We start from the raw sequence: 9,574 nt of genomic DNA on the forward strand, positions 1-9,574 counted from the left end.
ACCTCAGGTTTGGATGATTCTTTCCCTCCTCCAGCCGTTCTTGGTTCTGACCTAACAGCCGCGCAGTCCGAAGCCCTAATGATGGTCTTGGCAAAACACAAAGCCTGTTTCGATAGCTGTTCCCCTGTGTTGAGCCAAACTCCTGCGGCTACACACCGCATCGAAACCGATGGTTCCGCTATTATACGACGACGCCCCTATCGTGTATCGCCGTCCGAACGAAAGGTCATTGAACAACAGGTTGCTGACATGCTTGCGCGGAAGATAATACGACCTTCATCTAGCCCATGGGCGTCTCCCGTGGTCCTGGTAAAGAAAAAAGATGGCTCAGTTCGCTTTTGCGTGGATTATCGAGCGCTCAATAAGATCACACGCAAGGACGTATATCCAATACCTCGAATTGACGACGCTTTGGACACACTACAAGGGGCGGAGTATTTCTCCAGCCTTGATCTTCGGTCAGGATATTGGCAAATTCCGATGAACGAGACTGACAAAGAAAAGACCGCATTCGCTACACCGGATGGCCTTTATGAATTTAACGTGATGCCTTTTGGCCTTTGTAATGCTCCTGCCACATTTGAGCGCATGATAGACAACGTACTTCGTGGTCTAAAATGGAAGACATGCCTCTGTTATCTGGACGATATTGTCATCTTTTCGTCTGACTTCAGCCAACATCTTCATCGATTAGACGAAGTTCTCAAGTGCCTTGCGAATGCTGGTCTCCAAATCAATACAAAAAAATGCAAATTTGCAAGCAAAACAATAAAAGTATTGGGTCACGTCGTCTCAAAAGCTGGCATCCAGCCTGACCCCGAAAAGATTAGTGCCGTTCTTCAGTTTCCTCGCCCCCAGCAACAGAAAGATCTACGTAGTTTCCTCGGCTTGGCGTCATATTTTCGTAGATTTATACGCAACTTCGCAGCAATAGCAGCTCCTCTACACAAGCTACTGGTTACCGGTGCCTCTTTCACGTGGACTAGCGACTGCGAGTCGGCTTTTCAAGCTCTTAAGCGGCATCTTACTTCTGGACCAGTGCTTCGCCACTTCGATAATCGTGCCCCCACCATACTCCATACTGACGCAAGCGCACAAGGTATTGGCGCAGTACTTCTGCAACGTAATACAGAATCTAAAGAGCAAGTCATAGCATATGCCAGCCGAACACTTTCTCCAGCTGAGCGGAACTACACCATTACAGAGCAAGAGTGCCTGGCTATCGTTTGGTCGATTCAGAAATTTCGCCCATACCTTTACGGCCGCCACTTCACCATCGTCACCGACCATCATGCTCTGTGTTGGCTGTCATCAATGAAAAACATGTCAGGACGCTTAGGACGCTGGATACTGCGATTGCAGGAATATGACTTCACTATAACATACAAGTCTGGAAAACGCCCTCATGATGCAGACGCATTGTCTCGCTGCCCACTCTCACTCTCTCCCGGTAACGCGCCGTCGTCTTCCCAACCACGTCGTTCCGATGCTACGCTTGCCTCCCACCAGCTCTCGATAACGCCCCTGGACCAAGTTATGCTTTCATCACGCTCTGATTTCGTCTCGCTTCAGCGGGCCGACTCCTATTGTCGAGCTCTCATGGATCGCCTTAGTGGGTTCACCGAACCACCCAACAGCCGCTTGCGACGCCAACTTCGACAATTCCGCCTTCAAGGTGGCGTGCTACACCGCTACGTTTACCACCCAACAGGTCACCGGTGGGTCCCAGTTCTACCTCGCTGCCTTCGCTTGCGGGTATTAGAGGCACTTCACGACGATGTATCGGCTGGCCACTTAGGCTTCCACAAGACTTACGACCGCATAAAGACCCGCTGCTTCTGGCCTGGCCTATCCACAACGGTGGCCAAATACATTGCCTCTTGTGCGTCATGTCAGCACCGCAAACGCTCGACATCCCCTCCTGCCGGTTTACTACAACCTCTCCCTTGCCCGGACGCACCTTTTGAATTTGTTGGCATTGATTTATATGGTCCCTTGCCGTTGACACCCTCCGGTCACCGTTGGATTGTCACTTCGGTCGACCATTTAACAAGATATGCCGAGACTGCCCCTCTGCGATCCGGCACCGCTTCTGAGGTCGCCGACTTTTTCTTGCGCGCCATCGTCTTGCGCCAAGGGGCTCCTCGCGTTCTTCTCAGTGACCGTGGCAAGGCGTTCATTTCACAAGTTCTCGAGGAAGTTCTTCGAGCCACTAATACCGTCCACAAATCTACTTCTACTTATCATCCGCAAACCAATGGCCTTACTGAGCGCTTCCACCGTACGCTGTCTGACATGATTGCCATGTACATCCGTCCTGACCACACTGACTGGGATAAAATTCTTCCTTTTGTGACCTTCGCATATAATACTGCTATTCAACGGACTACCGGCTACAGCCCTTTCTTCCTTGTGTATGGACGATCTCCTTCCACCATATTCGACAGAGAACTATTTTTCGCACCTTCTTCGCCTGACGCGTCGCTTCCAGAAGATTTTGCTGCCCGAGTTGCACATTGCCGTCAAATCGCCCGGCAAAGCACAGAAGCTACCCAAGCTGAGCGCAAGCGTTACTGCGACAACAAACGCCGTGACCTACGTTTTCACCCAGGAGACCAAGTCCTGCTTTGGACTCCAGTCCGCACCCCAGGCCTCTGTGAGAAGTTCCTTCCACGCTACATTGGTCCATACACCGTTGTGCAGCAAACATCTGCAGTGAACTATCTCGTCCGCCCAGTACACTCCGTCACTGACCGGCGCCGCCGGAATGCCGAAATTGTTCACGTGTCGCGGATGAAGCCCTTCACTCCCCGTTTAGATAATCTCTAATCTGCGGCCAGGCTGGCCGCTTCCATGACGGGGGGAAGTTAGTGTAAGCACTATTAACGTACTTCGTCGTTTTCATTTGTACATAGCCATCATCATCTTCCCTCTTCTTCGACTTCTTCGCGCGTGAGCTGCGGGCGTTGCCTTTTTTGGAATAAACAGCGCTGGACAACTTGATCGGTCTCGGTATTATAGTATGTATGTATGTATGTATGTATGTATGTATGTATGTATGTATGTATGTATGTATGTATGTATGTATGCATGTATGTATGTATGTATGTATGTATGTATGTATGTATGTATGTATGTATGTATGTATATATGTATGTATGTATGTATGTATGTATGTATGTATGTCCTCAATTAACATGCTCTTCACCTGCAAGATTGTCTAGAGCGCTACAGCCTTGTGAGGTAACGAGAAGAAAGCGTAACCCCAAAGAAATCATTCGATTCGAGATACTGTACCGGAAGAATACGCAGTTTGTACTTTCACGTTGCTTTTCTTGTGCTCTGGCATAATCTTTCATACCCCAACTCTGCCCTCAAGTATTCATATAATTTGTCTTTCATCAGTACGGTGCACCAGTGCTCTAGATAAAACGCAAAGGGCTGCATTTGTATGGGTGCGGAAATACGTGTGAACCTGCTCACTCATGAGGGAACGCTTTCGTCACTACAGCGCAAGAGGACCAACTAAGATAACCTTGACTTGCAGCGGCCACAAACAACTACCGGGCGTATGAGGGCACTCACCGCAGGAGCGCTTAATGATTGGGAAGCTTTGACGCAACCGCTACTCTCAAATTGGTCTACTGCAGGTCGGGTCCATCCGCTAGCGAGGATGTAAAGGTCGCACATTAAAACTGAGGCTGTTATAAAACCCGCTCGCCAAAGACGCCATGCACGGCTTATCAAATGAGACGTCTTGTAAACTGCGCATCAGCTGATTGCCCGCGCGGCACATAAGACCAGTGGCCGACGGCGAGTGGCGCGCACTCGACCAACGCGGACCTGGATGAGCAGTTGAAGGTGAGTACGAAGGATCACTTCTCACTCGCATCACACGTCGAAGAAAATTGGCTCGGTCCTTTCCCCGTCCCGTACTAAAGAAGTTTTGACGTAAACTTCACATCTGAAGACCCTTCTATTGGTAAAGATGATCTATGTGCATGCTCAGCTTCAACCAAAGATTTACAGCCTAATATTAAAAAGCAAGCACTACGAATGGCAAAGTTCCTCAATTGTCCACGTTCAGGTGGGGGTTGGTCATGTAGTGCTCAAGGTATCAGATATGCTACGTTTCTTTTGTACCTTTACAACTTCACGTAACGCGCAAGATACTGAACTCATAACGTAAATAGAACCATTTTTATATGCTGGATAGAGTTCTCATTTGTCGATATTTCAGGGAAACAATTGCTAGATAAACAACTAGTGTTTTATGTATGAAGTAAAATAATTCCTTTTCCTATGAATGTAAAGACATGACAGATATCAGCGTCAAAAACCTAAAATGTGTTTCCTTAACCTGGTATTGCGTTTAAGAATCACAGCACCGACACGAAGCTTAATTTGCAGGACGTTCCTTTTATTACCTTATCGTTGCTCACATTAGCTTCCCGTGAAAAAGGTTGCGTAATTAGCACATAAACGTAGCGAACATTACCGATATATCCCTTAAGCACATTTACGATACATACAAACATTGCTGCACAATGGCCATTACTTCTTGGTGGGAATGTGAATGAGAATTTTAGCTCAGTTCATTTTTAGCATTTTCACTCTCGCTTCCTTTATTTAGTGATCTCATTATATATTCTACATCTGGCGCATATCAATTGATGTCTGAGCAATCCTCCATTGGTCTTTCGAGTAGAACGCTCTCAGCAACATTACATCAGAGGTAAATGTCGGAATGCCTACTGTGATGTGATATTGTGGCCATAACATACTTACATGGCCAATTCTCTTCGCAACCACTCGGTAGATGCAACATCATACAGACGGTGCGACGGTATTATACTTATTTATTTATTTATTGCAGGAAGCCACTAGACCAGTCATGCATCTTAAAGTCATGCTGCCCGTTCTTGTGGCATTTGTCGTTGCTGTGGCGGGCAGCTCGGCGGTCAATGCTCAGGAATTCGCGGGCTGCCCTATCGTGGACGATAAGGGGGCCAACGTCACTTTTCTTCGGAACCTGTACAACTGCTCTACGTTCTACATGTGTTCTCAGGTGAAGCTCTTTCCGCATACATAGCGCATTTAGCCTTCGTTAAAAATACTGAAATGTGCTGTAGATTCGGATATACGGGTTGAAAAATAAAATAAGAAACATATGCACGGAGATGCCGCTCCCAGCAACTTCTCCAAGCGCCGACTGTCTCTGCCCTGACCAAGAGTCCAAATTGGTAACCATGGTCCCAATGCAGAGCTGCTCCGAAGTCGGATCTTAAATCAGTTCACTCATCACTACGATAAAACTTCAACGTTTTACATCTCTAGTATTTTAATGTCAAGTGCTATCGCGCAAGAGGAAACTTCCATATGTTTTTCTGAAACGAAAGCATACTAGAGAACGCTAAGTCGCACGTTTTAACGCGATAGCGCAAAGGGCCCCTTGTCTAGAAAATATGGTGTCGGCGTCTGCGCCACATCCGCGGCCGAGAAACCAATCTCGAACCTCGCAGGCCCCTAGCATACCGCATAGGCGTTACTGAACTAATTCAATTTCTCTAAGTAAAGTGCGTCAGCAAATTACTAAAGTACGACTTACACACAACCTACAGACATGATAGCGTCGGATTGTAATTTGAATATATGAGAAAGCATATTTCTATTAAGCCGAAACTCAAACGCAATCCCTCTTCCAGCTGCCCTTTGAGGTCTGTCTTAGAAAGAGCGGCGCGGCCCGCTCGGTTCCTTTGCGACGCCACCAAAGAAAAGAACCAGAAAGCTCGGCTTCGTGCATAGCGTTCGTCGCTAGCCTTTCCCAGAAAACGTTAAGGTTAAGAAAGCTGCAGTTGCCGGGAAGCGTGAAAATCAGTCAGCGATCTTTGAATGCTATGGCGTTCCACTCTTAATGTCGAAGCTTTAGCGTCCTCCCAAATTTTTCTACTGTTCCTTAAGGCTGAACTGCCTACAACATTAATGTCATCTTCTTGGTGCACTACCTGATTTTCTCCCTGCCTTCAAATGACTGTGCACACAAGAAACAGGCAATCAACACAAAATGCAATGCCTCCGGCATATTTATGCAGGGAGTACGATGCTGCACAGGTACATTTGAAGACCTTTCTGAATTCACTGCAGCCTCTGAACTTAAATCTTTTCATGTAAGAACTATTCCTTGCAGCAAATACAGGGCATCACATATTGTTAAAAGCAAAATGGTATCCACCGCAAGGCTGCAATTACAGCTTAAACAACTGCTAGAGTAACTCATATACGGCTTTATTTTCTTTGTGACAAACCCAAGGACTTGACAGCAAAGCTTGCTTCACATACTACTTTTAACCTTTTTTTCGACCGTGATCTATTAATAGCCAGCTTATTCCCTGAAGTTAGGGCGCAACCAAGGGGGGAAAGGTTTTAGGACAGGAAAGAGCGTCAGAAGGGTCAGTTTCTCCACTGTATTATTGCAGAATGCTGCAGACTTTGAGTACTTTGTGCAAACATATGCGCGCACATGGCCTCCTTCGCCTATAAATGTGATCCAATCTGCTTTCAATAAACTGGTTGCAAGTATGACGCTCTTTCCTATCCCAAAGCTATTTTAAGCCCTTGGTTTCGTCCTAACTTCGAAGAATGAGATGTACCAACTAGCCCAGCAACAATATTGTAGCCTTAAACATCCAGCTATTGAAATCGTTAAAAACCCATAAGTACATGCCCTTCCGGTTTCTTTAATACTCTCGAAAATATTTTTCCCGTCTATTCGGCCACATGAACAAACCTACGAAGCTTGTTGTATGTGAGCATCACTGCATTGAGTGTTTCTTCAGATGACTCCGCAGGTTGTGAGAACAACCTCCGGTTTAATATAGTTGAAGCACCGACAAAATGTAAGGGAGGTGCCACCATGTCGTCACACGAAAGGCATGTTGCGTGAGAACCACCGGCGCTCTAAGATCCCAATATGCGGACCACACTCTTCATAAAACAGCAACGACTGGTTTGCTATCCTTCTTTTCGGGTAACAATACTCTTGATGCGAAATTGGAAGCCACACTACCGAGGGATACCTATCTTAAAGCACTCTTGGATGGTACGAACATTCGATACTTACGACTGACGGATCGAATACAGTCCTCTTAAATTAGTTCTATCAATTGAATAATCAGTTCTCGATAATGCAGCTATTCTTTTTTTTTTCGAATAGTTTGCGAATACCTCACACTGCCCGATGTGCACGGTCGAACATGCAAACTCAAGTGGCACTTAAAAAAATACAACCTGCGCCACGGTAAACATTTAAAAAAAACGGGGAGTTGTCCATTGCGCACTTTGTCGTTCAAGAATCAAGACGTTTTCACCAAAACCAAAATCCTTCGCTCTGAAATTTAGCTCACATTTGAGATTCGGCATTAGGTATCTTTTGGTATCAGTCATCGAGGCTCCAGATGTGTTCGCGCTGCATGAAATTTGATTTCACTTGTTTGCAATAATATTTCATAAAATAGTGGCACCATTCGCAGCGATGAAAGAGTAGTGCTTTCTTCGTCGTATGACTGCTGCATTCAACACAAATTTCACTTTTATTCTCCAATGTATACACAGAATGTCAGGCAATGACAAGAGTGCCTTTTTTAAACCTTCGTTTTACAAATTCATGACCAGGCATACTCCTTACGATTCTGGTTATTGGTTTTATTGCTCCATTCGAATTTTTAATGAAGCATGCGACATAATGGGTTGTATATAGGCGGAGACTTTTGGCACTAGTCGATTCGTATTCGATTCGCAAAACATTGGTTTGAGGGACGAAACGAAGGAACTAGTACAAAATAAATTTATCTGCGCCATATATAATACACCTTAAGGAGCCTCAACTTCTCACAATTACTTTATAGAAAGTGGAATCATTAACGTCCGTAATTTATACAATGAACGCTTACGTATCAAGTCCAAACTAATAACCCTAAAGCATGTAAATAACCTGAGCAATCTGGCCTAAATATGGAAAAAGGAACGTTATTATTCAGCTAGATGTGGTGACTCTCGGGAATTAATGACCCGTAGTTCGAGCACAGGCAATGTTTACAGTACACGTTTTCATCCCTTCTGCATATATAACCAATGCCTTATTTTGACCTGCTTAACATCGCATACTCCGAAATTCGGAAGACGCACCGAACATAATCGTGGAGGTAATTATTATGCTGTAAGAGCGCATTGCACCCTTACGCATGTTGCGGCGCCAAACCAGCTACATGTTCATTATCACTTTTCGTTAATTTTATTATGGCATTTGAATGTGTTCACACAATTTTTCTGTATTGTATTACAGTTTTTGTCTTACACGAAGTTTTCGTAAGACGTACTACGTGTGTCCGCTGCTACTGCTGCTGAAAGAAAAAAAAAAGGAATTCGTCAAGGTGTCTGGGACAACTTTTTTTCTGCAGCTGCTCTATCTGTTACTCCACAGATAGAAAATCAATAATTTGTTTCGATTTCATAAAACTGTGATTTTCACGCAATGTTTCGGCAAAGGCTTCCCAACTTATTCCTCATATCTAAGTGTGCCAACAATTTTAACGTTACCGCAGGGTCTCCCAGTGCTGATGGAATGCCCTCATGGTCTGCGCTTCAACCATGAACTGAACGTGTGTGACAACCCGTGGAAAACTGTCTGCATCGAGCTCCCTCTCCCCGAACCCAAGCTGCCGACCACTGAAGCGCCCGTGGTAACCGAGAAGATCGTCATCACGAAAACCGTCAAGGAGGTCTACGAACCCGCCGACGAAACTGCTTGGTAAACAATAAAGCTTCTGCGCATGAAAGATGGTTATTGTGCGTGAATTACACTCGCCATAACAGACGCACAAGCTGTACTTCGCGCTACGACATGCGATAGCACATTAGCCTTGTGGAAATTAGTGGGTTCCACTATCAGTGGCCTGCATTCCCTGGTTCCTGACTTGAAGATCTAGCCACCACCTGGGGACCGAAGGTGTGAAGAAAATTTGTTGTACTATTTGTGGCTTAGTGGTCGTGCTCACCACACCATACTCCTTAATAATGGGATGGGCCTACAGCCCTGCGTGTGACGCTTGGGACTGTGAAAAAAATGTTTCACATCTTTGCGTCTGCCCCCGTTCCATCATGAAGAGGCAAGCCCTTTGTACCCGCTAGAGAAAATGGAAAACCGGCTACTGTCAAAGAAAGATAATAGGGCAGTGATCACAACAGACGTGCGCGTTAAAGGCTGCCAGAGCGCTAGCTAACTTTCTGACGTCTACGGGCTTGCGTGATAGCCTTTGATAATGACGCGGGGTATTTTAATTTTCCGCGCCAATTTCCGCTTCCGTACACGCCTTCCTCTCTTCCTATATCTTTACAGTGTTTGCCTTTTCACCCATGCACGGTAGCTAACCAAACATTTTCCTGTTATCCTCCCTGCATTTCCGTCGTTTCTCTTCCTTGCCCCTCTCTCTCTCTCTCTCTCTCTCTCTTTCTCTCTCTCTCTCTGGTTGTCAGGCGACAAACGCAATCAGATTTTACTTTTAGGTATCGTTTCCTT

The 9,574-nt window shown here is 45.7% G+C and overlaps 1 long non-coding RNA gene across 1 annotated transcript; it reads left to right on the forward strand.

Moving 5' to 3' along the window:
• Nucleotides 1-3,783: 3,783 nt before the first annotated feature.
• LOC140218335 (uncharacterized) lies at nt 3,784-8,834 on the forward strand. The gene is made up of 3 exons (XR_011894604.1): nt 3,784-3,861; nt 4,877-5,068; nt 8,601-8,834. It is a non-coding gene; the product is annotated as an uncharacterized lncRNA (long non-coding RNA).
• The last annotated feature ends 740 nt before the right edge of the window (nt 8,835-9,574 follow it).

Source organism: Dermacentor andersoni, chromosome 5 (genome assembly GCF_023375885.2).
Source record: "Dermacentor andersoni chromosome 5, qqDerAnde1_hic_scaffold, whole genome shotgun sequence".
In the NCBI taxonomy this organism is placed as follows: Eukaryota; Metazoa; Arthropoda; class Arachnida; order Ixodida; family Ixodidae; genus Dermacentor; species Dermacentor andersoni.